Here is a 16206-nt window from a genome sequence, read left to right as displayed (position 1 = left end):
TATAGTTGTTTATAATATAGATCTTATATTAACATAGCAATAGCTTCCTTTTTGTGAAGAACATAGTAATTGTTTTCACGCAAAAAATAAGCCATAGTAAATCTTGGTCAAACCTATACGTGGTGATCAAGTGCAGCATAAGCAGATAAGCTCGGAGAAGTGCTACCTTGTCCGTGCCAGTGATGCCGGATGATTGTCAGCACAACATAAGCCTAGAGATGCTACCAAAACTTGCTATTTCAACCATAAGCAACAACGCAATATATATTTTGTCAGAAAGCATACTGCTGCAGATGAAAGGTAAAATCCCATCATCTCTCACTCAACTACTTAGCTACCAACCTAGAGCGAAAATCCACCCATGGCTACATGATCTTGAAGCTGGGAAAAGGACAGACGGATGACAATTTCTTCCTGTAGTATTGTATATATGCATTGTTTTAAATAGCGCACTATAGCGTTCCGTTAAGGGACTTTGGTCCTACACAGAAAGTAACATTTTATCACACTGGCGCTATAGCGTTTAGAGAAGTCCGTCGCTAAGAGGCATAGCTGCTATTTAAAACAATTTAGTATGTTTCACCAACTAATTAACCACCTGTTGCTTCGCTAGCTAGCCACCTTTAGTTAGTCACTGATCAGGTACTCAACTGTTAGGGTGTCATCCAATTTTTTTTTTCCAGATTCGTCAAGCATGTATATCCAACTTGGATGCCACAACTTGTAGTAAACTATGTCCAACCATATTAACATGTACCCCATGGAACCGAATCAATCGAGCAGTGTACTCAATTTATATATGTCTTCGTACCTAACCAGCTGCTATGCACTTTTTTTTGCTGTTCTCTACGACTTGTCTTGTGGATCAGATCGAGCTAGCTAGCCAGCTTGGAGTTATCCAACCACTTACAAAATAGGTAGGGTTTAATTAGTGGGTAGCTTGAGCAGGCCACACGACCTTCCGTCGTAGCTAGGAACAAAATTAAGCTCAGCGACAGTAGTCCTGGCTGATGACAAATAAGCAATTTTTTCAGCAAACATTGATTCTTTACTGTTCTTTCCAGCAGCCGTGTAAAAATGGTTTACCTTGGCTTATGCCTAGTTCCCTACACTGTTTGAAGAACCGCATCTAGTAGAACAATCTGATCAGTTTGTAACAGGAGCATGGCTGGCTTTTTTTGTCGAAATATGTTTCCCAAATGGATGTAGAGGTCACCTCAATCTGGGAGCGTAAATCGGCGGAGAATTAGCATTGCATCATTGTATTTGGTTAGTTTACCATCACTAATTAGAGCCTTATTACCACTCCATTAAACTGCCAGTATGATTAGGGGAGAGGAGAGAAAGAAACAAGCTATTTTCTCAATCCTTGACTGTTGAGAATCACAAACTGTTGAGATGGGGGGCAGCAAAAGAAAAAACAGAGTGAAGGAAAAATCAGCTCAACTTTGAGGTGCTCTATCAAAAAAAAAAATCGGCTCAACTTTGAAAAAAGGTATTTCGGTGACCTGTTTCTCTTTCAAGAGCTCCTTATTTCACCACAAAAAATTGCACCCTCCTAGTATAGTCAAACATCTCAGTGCCAAAAAAATTACAATAGTTTCTTAGTTTAATTTACTATTTTCACGAATTTATTATTGATGAGTGAGTATCTGAAGGAAATATGCCCTAGAGGCAATAATAAAGTTATTATTTATTTCCTTATATCATGATAAATGTTTATTATTCATGCTAGAATTGTATTAACCGGAAACATAATACTTGTGTGAATACATAGACAAACAGAGTGTCACTAGTATGCCTCTACTTGACTAGCTCGTTGATCAAAGATGGTTATGTTTTCCTAGCCATTGACATGAGTTGTCATTTGATTAACGGGATCACATCATTAGGAGAATGATGTGATTGACTTGACCCATTCCGTTAGCTTAGCACACGATCGTTCAGTATTCTGCTATTGCTTTCTTCGTGACTTATACATGTTCCTATGACTATGAGATTATGACCCTCCCGTTTACCGGAGGAACACTTTGTGTGCTACCAAATGTCACAACGTAACTGGGTGATTATAAAGGTGCTCTACAGGTGTCTCCAAAGGTACTTGTTGGGTTGGCGTATTTCGAGATTAGGATTTGTCACTCCGATTGTTGGAGAGGTATCTCTGGGCCCACTCGGTAATACACATCAGTTAAGCCTTGCAAGCATTGCAACTAATGAGTTAGTTGCGAGATGATGTATTACAGAACGAGTAAAGAGACTTGCCGGTAATGAGATTGAACTAGGTATTGAGATACCGACGATCGAATCTCGGGCAAGTAACATACCGATGACAAAAGGAGCAACGTATGTTGTTATGCGGTCTAACCGATAAAGATCTTCGTAGAATATGTGGGAGCCAATATGAGCATCCAGGTTCCGCTATTGGTTGTTGACCGGAGACGTGTCTCGGTCATGTCTACATAGTTCTCGAACCCGTAGGGTCCGCACGCTTAAAGTTTCGATGACAGTTATATTATGAGTTTATATGTTTTGATGCACCGAAGGTTGTTCGGAGTCCCGGAAGTGATCACGGACATAACGAGGAGTCTCGAAATGGTCGAGACATGAAGATTGATATATTGAACGACTATATTCGGACACCGGAATGGTTCCGGGGGTTATCGGATATATACCGGAGTACCGGGGGGTTACCGGAAACCCCCCGGAGGTTATTGGGCCTCATGGGCCCAATTGGTGGAAGAGGAGAGGTGGCCAAGGGGCAGCCGCGCGCCCCTTCCCCCAAGTTCGAATTGGATAGGGAGGGGGGGCGCCCCCCCTTTCCTTTCCCCCTCTCTCTCCTTCCCTCTCCACTCCTAATCCAACAAGGAAAAGGGAGGGAGTCCTACTCCCACCGGGAGTAGGACTCCTCCTGGCGCGCCCCTCCTGGCCGGCCGCCTCTCCCCCCTTGCTCCTTTATATACGGGGGCAGGGGGCACCCCAAAGACACAACAATTGATCTGTTGATCTTTTAGCCGTGTGCGGTGCCCCTCTCCACCATAGTCCACCTCGATAATACTGTAGCGGTGCTTAGGCGAAGCCCTGCGTCGGTAGAACATCATCATCGTCACCACGCCGTCATGCTGACGAAACTCTCCCTCAACACTCGGCTGGATCGGAGTTCGAGGGACGTCATCGGGCTGAACGTGTGCTGAACTCGAAGGTGCCGTGCGTTCGGTACATGATCGGTCGGATCGTGAAGATGTACGACTACGTCAACTGCGTTGTGCTAATGCTTACGCTTTCGGTCTACGAAGGTACGTGGACAACAGTCTCCCCTCTCCCGTTGCTATGCATCACCATGATCTTGCGTGTGCGTAGGAATTTTTTTTGAAATTACTACGTTCCCCAACAGTGGCATCCGAGCCTGGTTTTATGCGTAGATGTTATATGCACGAGTAGAATACAAGTGAGTTGTGGGCGATACAAGTCATACTGCTTACCAGCATGTCACACTTTGGTTCGGCGGTATTGTTGGATGAAGCGGCCCGGACCGACACTACGCGTACGCTTACGTGAGACTGGTTTTACCGACGTGCTTTGCACACAGGTGGCTGGCGGGTGTCAGTTTCTCCAACTTTAGTTGAACCGAGTGTGGCTACGCTCGGTCCTTGCGAAGGTTAAAACAGCATCAACTTGACAAACTATCGTTGTGGTTTTGATGCGTAGGTAAGAACGGTTCTTGCTCAGCCCGTAGCAGCCAGGTAAAACTTGCAACAACAAAGTAGAGGACGTCTAACTTGTTTTTGCAGGGCATGTTGTGATGTGATATGGTCAAAGCATGATGCTAAATTTTGTTGTATGAGATGATATCATGTTTTGTAACCGAGTTATCGGCAACTGGCAGGAGCCATATGGTTGTCGCTTTATTGTATGCAATGCAATCGCCCTGTAATGGTTTACTTTATCACTAAGCGGTAGGGATAGTCGTAGAAGCATAAGAATGGCGAGACGACAACGATGCTACGGTGAAGATCAAGGTGTCGCGCCGGTGACGATTGTGATCATGACGGTGCTTCGGAGATGGAGATCACAAGCACAAGATGATGATGGCCATATCATATCACTTATATTGATTGCATGCGATGTTTATCTTTTATGCATCTTATCTTGCTTTGATTGACGGTAGCATTATAAGATGATCTCTCACTAAATTTCAAGATAAAAGTGTTCTCCTTGAGTATGCACCGTTGCCAAAGTTCGTCGTGCCCAGACACCATGTGATGATCGGGTGTGATAAGCTCTACGTCCATCTATAACGGGTGCAAGCCAGTTTTGCACACGCAGAATACTCAGGTTAAACTTGACGAGCCTAGCATATGCAGATATGGCCTCGGAACACTGGGACCGAAAGGTCGAGCGTGAATCATATAGTAGATATGATCAACATATTGATGTTCACCATTGAAAGCTACTCCATTTCACGTGATGATCGGTTATGGTTTAGTTGATATGGATCACGTGATCACTTAGAGGATTAGAGGGATGTCTATCTAAGTGGGAGTTCTTAAGTAATATGATTAATTGAACTTAAATTTATCATGAACTTAGTACCTGATAGTATCTTGCTTGTCTATGTTGATTGTAGATAGATGGCCCGTGCTGTTGTTTCGTTGAATTTTAATGCGTTCCTTGAGAAAGCAAAGTTGAAAGATGATGGTAGCAATTACACGTACTGGGTCCGTAACATGAGGATTATCCTCATTGCTGCACAGAAGAATTACGTCCTGGAAGCACCGCTAGGTGCCAAACCTGCTGCAGGAGCAACACCAGATGTTATGAACGTCTGGCAGAGCAAAGCTGATGACTACTCGATAGTTCAGTGTGCCATGCTTTACGGCTTAGAACCGGGACTTCAACGACGTTTTGAACGTCATGGAGCATATGAGATGTTTCAGGAGTTGAAGTTAATATTTCAAGCAAATGCCCGGATTGAGAGATATGAAGTCTCCAATAAGTTCTACAGCTGCAAGATGGAGGAGAATAGTTCTGTCAGTGAGCATATACTCAAAATGTCTGGGTATAACAATCACTTGATTCAACCGGAAGTTAATCTTCCGGATGATAGCGTTATTGACAGAATTCTTCAATCACTGCCACCAAGCTACAAGAGCTTCGTGATGAACTATAACATGCAAGGGATGGATAAGACGATTCCCGAGCTCTTCGCAATGCTAAAAGCTGCGGAGGTAGAAATCAAGAAGGAGCATCAAGTGTTGATGGTTAATAAGACCACCAGTTTCAAGAAAAAGGGCAAAGGGAAGAAAAAGGGGAACTTCAAGTAGAACAGCAAGCAAGTTCCTGCTCAAGAGAAGAAACCCAAATCTGGACCTAAGCCTGAGACTGAGTGCTTCTACTGCAAGCAGACTGGTCACTGGAAGCGGAACTGCCCCAAGTATTTGGCGGATAAGAAGGATGGCAAGGTGAACAAAGGTATATGTGATATACATGTAATTGATTTGTACCTTACCAGAGCTTGCAGTAGCACCTGGGCATTTGATACTGGTTCTGTTGCTAACATTTGTAACTCAAAACAGGGACTAAGGATTAAGCGAACACTGGCCAAGGACGAGGTGACGATGCGCGTGGGAAACGGTTCCAAAGTCGATGTGATCGTCGTCGGCACGCTACCTCTACATCTACCTTCGGGATTAGTATTAGACCTAAATAATTATTATTTGGTGCCAGCGTTGAGCATGAACATTATATCTGGATCTTGTTTGATGCGAGACGGTTATTCATTTAAATCAGAGAATAATGGTTGTTCTATTTATATGAGTAATATCTTTTATGGTCATGCACCCTTGAAGAGTGGTCTATTTTTGATGAATCTCGATAGTAGTGATACACATATTCATAATGTTGAAGCCAAAAGATGCAGAGTTGATAATGATAGTGCAACTTATTTGTGGCACTGCCGTTTGGGTCATATTGGTGTAAAGCGCATGAAGAAACTCCATACTGATGGACTTTTGAAATCACTTGATTATGAATCACTTGGTACTTGCGAACCATGCCTCATGGGCAAGATGACTAAGACTCCATTCTCCGGAACTATGGAGCGAGCAACAGACTTATTGGAAATAATACATGCTGATGTATGCGGTCCGATGACTGTTGAGGCTCGCGGCGGGTATCGTTATTTTCTGACCTTCACAAATGATTTGAGCAGATATGGGTATATCTACTTGATGAAACATAAGTCTGAAACATTTGAAAAGTTCAAAGAATTTCAAAGTGAAGTTGAAAATCATCGTAACAAGAAAATAAAGTTTCTACGATCTGATCGTGGAGGAGAATAGAGTTACGAGTTTGGTCTATATTTGAAACAATGCGGAATAGTTTCACAACTCACGCCACCCGGAACACCACAGCGCAATGGTGTGTCCGAACGTCGTAATCGTACTTTACTAGATATGGTGCGATCTATGATGTCTCTTACTGATTTACCGCTATCGTTTTGGGATTATGCTTTATAGACGGCCGCATTCACGTTAAATAGAACACCATCAAAATCCGTTGAGACGACGCCTTATGAACTGTGGTTTGGCAAGAAACCAAAGTTGCCGTTTCTTAAAGTTTGGGGCTGCGATGCTTATGTGAAAAAGCTTCAACCTGATAAGCTCGAACCCAAATCGGAGAAATATGTCTTCATAGGATACCCAAAGGAGACTGTTGGGTACACCTTCTATCACAGATCCGAAGGCAAGACATTCGTTGCTAAGAATGGATCCTTTCTGGAGAAGGAGTTTCTCTCGAAAGAAGTGAGTGGGAGGAAAGTAGAGCTTGATGAGGTAACCGTACCTGCTCCCTTATTGGAAAGTAGTTCATCACAGAAACTGGTTCCTGTGACGTCTATACCAATTAGTGAGGAAGTTAATGATGATGATCATGGAACTTCAGATCAAGTTGTTACTGAACCTCGTAGGTCAATCAGAGTAAGATCCGCACCAGAGTGGTACGGTAATCCTGTTCTGGAGGTTATGTTACTAGACCATGACGAACCTACGAACTATGAAGAAGCGATGGTGAGCCCAGATTTCGCAAAATGGCTTGAAGCCATGAAATCTGAGATGGGATCCATGTATGAGAACAAAGTATGGACTTTGGTTGACTTGCCCGATGATCGGCAAGCCATTCAGAATAAATGGATCTTCAAGAAGAAGACTGACGCTGACGGTAATGTTACTGTCTATAAAGCTCGACTTGTTGCGAAAGGTTTTCGACAAATTCAAGGGATTGACTACGATGAGACTTTCTCACCCGTAGCGATGCTTAAGTCTGTCCGAATCATGTTAGCAATTGCCGCATTTTATGATTATGAAATTTGGCAAATGGATGTCAAAACTGCATTCCTGAATGGATTTCCGGAAGAAGAGTTGTATATGATGCAACCGGAAGGTTTTGTCGATCCAAAAGGAGCTAACAAAGTGTGCAAGCTCCAGCGATCCATTTATGGACTGGTGCAAGCCTCTCGGAGTTGGAATAAACGATTTGATAGTGTGATCAAAGCATTTGGTTTTATACAGACTTCTGGAGAAGCCTGTATATACAAGAAAGTGAGTGGGAGCTCTGTAGCATTTCTGATATTATAAGTGGATGACATATTGCTGATTGGAAATGATATAGAATTTCTGGATAGCATAAAGGGATACTTGAATAAGAGTTTTTCAATGAAAGACCTCGGTGAAGCTGCTTATATATTGGGCATCAAGATCTATAGAGATAGATCAAGACACTTAATTGGACTTTCACAAAGCACATACCTTGACAAAGTTTTGAAGAAGTTCAAAATGGATCAAGCAAAGAAAGGGTTCTCGTCTGTGTTACTAGGTGTGAAGTTGAGTAAAACTCAATGCCCGACCACTGCAGAAGATAGAGAGAAGATGAAAGATGTTCCCTATGCTTCAACCATAGGCTCTATCATGTATGCAATGTGTTGTACCAGACCTGATGTGTGCCTTGCTATAAGTTGGGCATGGAGGTACCAAAGTAATCCAGGAGTGGATCACTGGACAGCAGTCAAGAACATCCTGAAATACCTGAAAAGGACTAATGATATGTTTCTTGTTTATGGAGGTGACAAAGAGCAAGTCGTAAATGGTTACGTCGATGCAAGCTTTGACACTGATCCGGACGATTCTAAATCGCAAACTGGATACGTGTTTACATTGAACGGTGGAGCTGTAAGTTGGTGCAGTTCTAAACAAAGCATTGTGGCTGGATCTACGTGTGAAGCGGAGTACATAGCTGCTTCGGAAGCAGCAAATGAAGGAGTCTGGATGAAGGAGTTCATATCCGATCTAGGTGTCAATACCTAGTGCATCGGGTCCAATGAAAATCTTTTGTGACAATACTGGTGCAATTGCCTGGGCGAAGGAATCCAGATTTCACAAGAGAACCAAGCACATCAAGAGACGCTTCAATTCCATCCGGGATCTAGTCCAGTTGGGAGACATAGAAATTTGCAAGATACATACGGATCTGAATGTTGCAGACCCGTTGACTAAGCCTCTTCCACGAGCAAAACATGATCAGCACCAAGGCTCCATGGGTGTTAGAATCATTACTGTGTAATCTAGATTATTGACTCTAGTGCAAGTGGGAGACTGAAGGAAATATACCCTAGAGGCAATAATAAAGTTATTATTAATTTCCTTATATCATGATAAATGTTTATTATTCATGCTAGAATTGTATTAACCGGAAACATAATACTTGTGTGAATACATAGACAAACAGAGTGTCACTAGTATGCCTCTACTTGACTAGCTCGTTGATCAAAGATGGTTATGTTTTCCTAGCCATTGACATGAGTTGTCATTTGATTAACGGGATCACATCATTAGGAGAATGATGTGATTGACTTGACCCATTCCGTTAGCTTAGCACACGATCGTTTAGTATTCTGCTATTGCTTTCTTCATGACTTATACATGTTCCTATGACTATGAGATTATGCAACTCCCGTTTACCGGAGGAACACTTTGTGTGCTACCAAACGTCACAACATAACTGGGTGATTATAAAGGTGCTCTACAGGTTGTTGGAAATATGCCCTAGAGGCAATAATAAATTGGTTATTATTATATTTCCTTGTTCATGATAATCGTTTATTATCCATGCTAAAATTGTATTGATAGGAAACTCAGATACATGTGTGGATACATAGACAACACCATGTCCCTAGTAAGCCTCTAGTTGACTAGCTCGTTGATCAATAGATGGTTACGGTTTCCTGACCATGGACATTGGATGTCGTTGATAACGGGATCACATAATTAGGAGAATGATGTGATGGACGAGACCCAATCCTAAGCCTAGCACAAGATCGTGTAGTTCGTTTGCTAAGAGCTTTTCTAATGTCAAGTATCATTTCCTTAGACCATGAGATTGTGCAACTCCCGGATACCGTAGGAATGCTTTGGGTGTACCAAACTTCACAATGTAATTGGGTGGCTATAAAGGTGCACTACAGGTATCTCCGAAAGTGTCTGTTGGGTTGGCACGAATCGAGACTGGGATTTGTCACTATATGTAAACGGAGAGGTATCTCTGGGCCCACTCGGTAGGACATCATCATAATGTGCACAATGTGACCAAGGAGTTGATCACGGGATGATGTGTTACGGAACGAGTAAAGAGACTTGCCGGTAACGAGATTGAACAAGGTATCGGGATACCGACGATCGAATCTCGGGCAAGTAACATACCGATGGACAAAGGGAATTGTATACGGGATTGATTGAATCCTCGATCGTGGTTCATCCGATGAGATCATCGTGGAACATGTGGGAGCCAATATGGGTATCCAGATCCCGCTATTGGTTATTGACCGGAGAGTCGTCTCGGTCATGTCTGCGTGTCTCCCGAACCCGTAGGGTCTACACACTTAAGGTTCGGTGACGCTAGGGTTATAGAGATATTAGTATGCGGTAACCCGAAAGTTGTTCGGAGTCCCGGATGAGATCCCGGACGTCACAGGAGTTCCGGAATGGTCCGGAGGTAAAGATTTATATATGGGAAGTCTTATTTTGGTCGCCGGAAAAGTTTCGCACTTTATTGGTATTGTACCGGGAGTGCCGAAAGGGGTCCGGGGGTCCACCAAGGGGGTCCACCTGCCCCGGGGGCCACATGGGCTGTAGGGGGTGCGCCTTGGCCTATATGGGCCAAGGGCACCAGCCCCAAGAGGCCCATGCGCCAAGAGATAAGAAAAAAAGGAGAGTCCTAAAGGGGGAAGGCACCTCCGAGGTGCCTTGGGGAGGAAGGACTCCTCCCTGGCCGCACCCTTCCTTGGAGGAAGGGCCAAGGCTGCGCCCCCCTCTCCCTTGGCCCTATATATAGTGGGGGAAGGGAGGGCAGCAATACCTAAGCCCTGGCGCCTCCCTCTCCCTCCCGTGACACCTCTTCCTCCCCGCTTGCGCTTGGCGAAGCCCTGCCGGGATCCCGCTACTTCCACCACCACGCCGTCGTGCTGCTGGATCTCCATCAACCTCTCCTCCCCCCTTTCTGGATCAAGAAGGAGGAGACGTCGCTGCTCCGTACGTGTGTTGAACGCGGAGGTGCCGTCCGTTCGACGCTAGGATCATCGGTGATTTGGATCACGACGAGTACGACTCCATCAACCCCGTTCTCTTGAATGCTTCCGCTCGCGATCTACAAGGGTAGGTAGATGCACTCCCCTTCCCTCGTTGCTAGATTACTCCATAGATTGATCTTGGTGATGCGTAGAAAATTTTGAATTTCTGCTACGTTCTCCAACAGTGGCATCATGAGCTAGGTCCATGCGTAGTTTCTATGCACGAGTAGAACACAAAGTAGTTGTGGGCGTAGATGTTGCCAATTCTTCTTGCCGTTACTAGTCTTATCTTGTTTCGGCGGCATTGTGGGATGAAGCGGCCCGGACCGACCTTACACGTACACTTACGTGAGACAGGTTCCACCGACTGACATGCACTAGTTGCATAAGGTGGCTAGCGGGTGTCTGTCTCTCCCACTTTAGTCGGAACGGATTCGATGAAAAGGGTCCTTATGAAGGGTAAATAGAAATTGGCATATCACGTTGTGGTTTTACGTAGGTAAGAAACGTTCTTGCTAGAAACCTATACAAGCCACGTAAAAAAACTTGCAACAACAATTAGAGGACGTCTAACTTGTTTTTGCAGCATGTGCTATGTGATGTGATATGGCCAAAAGATGTGATGAATGATACATGTGATGTATGAGATTGATCATATTCTTGTAATAGGAATCACGACTTGCATGTCGATGAGTTTGACAACCGGCAGGAGCCATAGGAGTTGTCTTTATTTTTGTATGACCTGCGTGTCATTGAATAACGCCATGTAAATTACTTTACTTTATTGCTAAGCGCGTTAGCCATAGAAGTAGAAGTAATCGTTGGCGTGACAACTTCATGAAGACACAATGATGGAGATCATGGTGTCATGCCGGTGACAAAGATGATCATGGTGCCCCGAAGATGGAGATCAAAGGAGCAAAATGATATTGGCCATATCATGTCACTATTTGATTGCATGTGATGTTTATCATGTTATGCATCTTATTTGCTTAGAACGACGGTAGTAAGTAAGATGATCCCTCACTAAAATTTCAAGAGAAGTGTTCCCCCTAACTGTGCACCGTTGCGAAGGTTCGTTGTTTCGAAGCACCACGTGATGATCGGGTGTGATAGATTCTAACGTTCGAATACAACGGGTGTTGACGAGCCTAGCATGTACAGACATGGCCTCGGAACACATGCGAAACACTTAGGTTGACTTGACGAGCCTAGCATGTACAGACATGGCCTCGGAACACAAGAGACCGAAAGGTCGAACATGAGTCGTATAGCAGATACGATCAGCATGGAGATGTTCACCGATGATGACTAGTCCGTCTCACGTGATGATCGGACACGGCCTAGTTTGACTCGGATCATGTATCACTTAGATGACTAGAGGGATGTCTATCTGAGTGGGAGTTCATTAAATAATTAGATGAACTTCATTATCATGAACATAGTCAAAAGGTCTTTGCAAATTATGTCATGCGCTTTAGTTCTACTGTTTAAGATATGTTCCTAGAGAAAATTTAGTTGAAAGTTGGTAGTAGCAATTATGCGGACTGGGTCCGTAAACTGAGGATTGTCCTCATTGCTGCACAGAAGGCTTATGTCCTTAATGCACCGCTTGGTGTGCTGAACCTCAGCGTCATCTGTAGATGTTACGAAACATCTGACATACACGTTTTGATGACTACGTGATAGTTCAATGCGTAATGCTAACGGTTTAGAATTGTGGCACAAGAGACGTTTTTTTTGAAACGTCGCAGAACATATGAGATGTTCCGAAGACTGAAATTGGGATTTCAGACTAGTGCCCACGTCAAGAGGTATGAGACCTCTGACAAATTTCTTAAGCCTGCAAACTAAGGGAGAAAAGCTCAATCGTTGAGCATGTGCTCAGATTGTTTGAGTACTAAAATCGCTTGAATCGAGTGGGAGTTAATCTCCCAGATGAGATAGTGATGGTTCTCCATAGTCACTGCCTCCGAGCTAGTAGAGCTTCGTGATGAACTATAAATATCAAGGATAGATGATGATCCTTGAGCTGTTCGCGATGTTTGACACCGCGAAAGTAGAAATCAAGAAGGAGCATCAATTGTTGATGCTTAGTAAAACCACTAGTTTCTAGAAGGGCAAGGGCAAAAGGGATACTTCATGAAACAGCAAGTCATTTGCTGCTCTAGTGAAAAATCCCAAGGTTGAACCCAAACCCGAGACTAGGTGCTTCTGTAATGAGGGGGACGGTCACTGAAGCGGAACTACCCTAGATACTTGGTAGATGAGAAGGCGTGCAAGGTCGACAGAAGCATATTGGATATACATTATATGAATGTGTACTTTACTAGTACTCCTAGCAGCACCAGGGTATTAGATACCGGTTCGGTTGCTAAGTGTTAGTAACTCGAAATAAAAGCTGCGGAATAAATGGAGACTGGATAAAGGTGAGATGACGATGTGTGTTGGAAGTGTTTCCAAGGTTGATGTGATCAAGCATTGCATGCTCCCTCTACCATCGAGATTGGTGTTAAACCCAAATAATTGTTATTTGGAGTTTGCGTTGAGCATAAACATGATTGGATTATGTTTATCGCAATACGGTTATTCATTTAAGGAGAATAATGGTTACTCTGTTTATTTGAATAATACCTTCAATGGTCTTGCACCTAAAATGAATCTCGATCGTAGTGATACACATGTTCGTGCCAAAAGATATAAAATAGTAATGATAGTTCCACATACTTGTGGCACTGCCATTTGAGTCATATTGGTATAGAACACATGAAGAAGCTCCATGTAGATGGATCTTTGGACTCAGTCGTTTTCGAAAAAATTGAGACATGCGAACCATGTCTATTGGTATATATATGCATGAAGAAACTCCATGCAGATGGATCGTTTGGACTCACTTGATTTTGAATCACTTAAGACATGCAAATCATACCACATGGGCAAGATGACTGAAAGGCCTCGTTTTCAGTAAGATGGAACAAGAGAGCAACTTATTGGAAGTAATACATTTTGATGTATGCAGTCCAATGAGTGCTGAGGCATGCAGTGGATATCGTTATGTTCTTACTTCACAGATGGTTTGAGTAGATGCTGAGTGTATTTACTTGATGAAACACAAGTCTGAATTATTGAAAGGTTCAAGTAATTTCAGAGTGAAGTTGAAGATCGTCGTGACAAGAGGACAAAATGTCTATGATATGATCATAGAGATATCTGAGTTACGAGTTTGGCACACAATTAAGACATTGTGGAAAGTGTTTCACAATTAATACCGCCTGGAACACCATAGTGTGATGGTGTGTCCGAACATCATAACTGCACCCTATTGGATATGGTGCATACCATGATGTCTCTTATCGAATTACCACTTTCGTTTATGGGTTAGGCATTAGAGACAACCGCATTCACTTTAAATAGGGCACCACGCAATTCCGTTGAGACGACACCGTATGAACTATGGTTTACAGAAACCTAAGCTGTCGTTTCTTAAAAGTTTGGGGCTGCGACGCTTATGTGAAAAAGTTTCAGGCTGATAAGCTCGAACCCAAAGCTGATAAATGCATCTTCATAGAATACCCAAAACAGTTGGGTATACCTCCTATTTTAGATCTGGAAGCAAAAGTAATTGCTTCTAGAAACGAGTCCTTTCTCGAGGAAAAGTTTCTCTCGAAAGAATTGAGTGGGAGGATGGTGGAGACTTGATGAGGTTATTGAACCGTCACTTCAACTAGTGTGTAGCAGGGCACAAGAAGTTGTTCCCGTGGCACCTACACCAATTGAAGTGGAAGCTTATGATAGTGATCATGAAACTTCGGATCAAGTCACTACCAAACCTCGTAGGTCGACAAGGATATGTACTACTCCTGAGTGGTACGGTAATCCTGTCTTAGATATCATGTTGTTAGACAATACTGAACCTACGAGCTATGGAGAAGCGATGGTGGGCCCATATTCCGACAAATGGTTAGAAGCCATGAAATCCGAGATAGGATCCATGTATCAGAACAAAGCATGGACTTTGGTGAACTTGCCCGATGATCGGCAAGCCATTGAGATAAATGGATCTTTAAGAAGAAGACGGACATGGACGGTAATGTTACCGTCTATGAAGCTCGACTTGTGGCAAAGAGTATTTTCACAAGTTCAAGGAGTTGACTACGATGAGATTTTCTCATCCGTAGCGATGCTTAAGTCCGTCGGAATCATGTTAGCATTAGCTGCATTTATGAAATCTGGCAGATGGATGTCAAAACAAGTTTCCTTACCAGTTTTCATAAGGAAAGGTTGTATGTGATACAATCAAAAAGGTTTTGTCAATCCTAAGGATGCTAAAAGGTATGCTAGCTCCAGCGATCCTTCCATGGACTAGAGCAAGCATCTCGGAGTCAGAATATATGCTTTGATGGAGTGATCAAAGTTTTTGGGTTTATACAAAGTTTGTTAGAAACTTGTATTTACAATAAAGTGAGTGGGAGCGCTACAACATTTCTGATAAGTATATGTGAATGACATATTGTTGATCCGAAATGATGTAAAATTTCTGGAAAGCATCAAGGGTTGTTTGAAACGAGTTTTTCAAAGGAAGACCTGGATAAAGCTGCTTACATATTGGGCATCAAGATCTATAGAGATAGATCAAGACGCCCGATGATACTTTCAAAGAACGCGCACCTTGACATGATTTCGAAAGAGTTCAAAATAGATCAGCAAAGAAGGAGTTCTTGGCTGTGTTACAAGGTGTCAGTATTGAGTAAGACTCAAGACATGACCACAGCAGAAGAGAGAGAAAGGACGAAGGTCATCCCCTATGCTTTAGACGTAGGCTCTACAGTATGCTATGCTGTGTACCGCACGTGAAGTGTGCCTTGCCATGAGTTGGTCAAGGGGTACAATAGTGATCCGGGAATGGATCACATGACAGCGGTCGAACTTATCCTTAGTATCTAGTGAACTAAGGATTTTCTCGATTATGGAGGTGAAAAGGAGTTCGTCGTAAAGAGTTACGTCGATGTGAACTTTGACACTAATCCGGATGACTCTGAGTAGTAAACCGGATTCGTATAGTAGAGCAATTATTTGAAATGGCTCCAAATAGCGCGTGGTAGCATCCACAAGATGACATAGATATTCGTAAAGCACACACGGATCTGAAAGGTTCAGACCCGTTGACTAATAACCTCTCTCACAAGCATAACATGATCAAATCAGAACTCATTGAGTGTTAATCACATAGTGATGTGAACTAGATTGTTGACTCTAGTAAACTCCTTGGATGTTGGTCACATGGTGATGTGACCTGTGAGTGTTAATCACATGGTGATGTGAACTAGATTATTGACTCTAGTGCAAGTGGGAGACTGTTGGAAATATGCCCTAGAGGCAATAATAAATTGGTTATTATTATATTTCCTTGTTCATGATAATCGTTTATTATCCATGCTAAAATTGTATTGATAGGAAACTCAGATACATGTGTGGATACATAGACAACACCATGTCCCTAGTAAGCCTCTAGTTGACTAGCTCGTTGATCAATAGATGGTTACGGTTTCCTGACCATGGACATTGGATGTCGTTGATAACGGGATCACATC

The sequence above is a fragment of the Triticum aestivum genome, chromosome 2D, assembly GCF_018294505.1.
Source record: "Triticum aestivum cultivar Chinese Spring chromosome 2D, IWGSC CS RefSeq v2.1, whole genome shotgun sequence".
Lineage (NCBI taxonomy): Eukaryota > Viridiplantae > Streptophyta > Magnoliopsida > Poales > Poaceae > Triticum > Triticum aestivum.
This window is presented reverse-complemented; position numbering follows the sequence as displayed.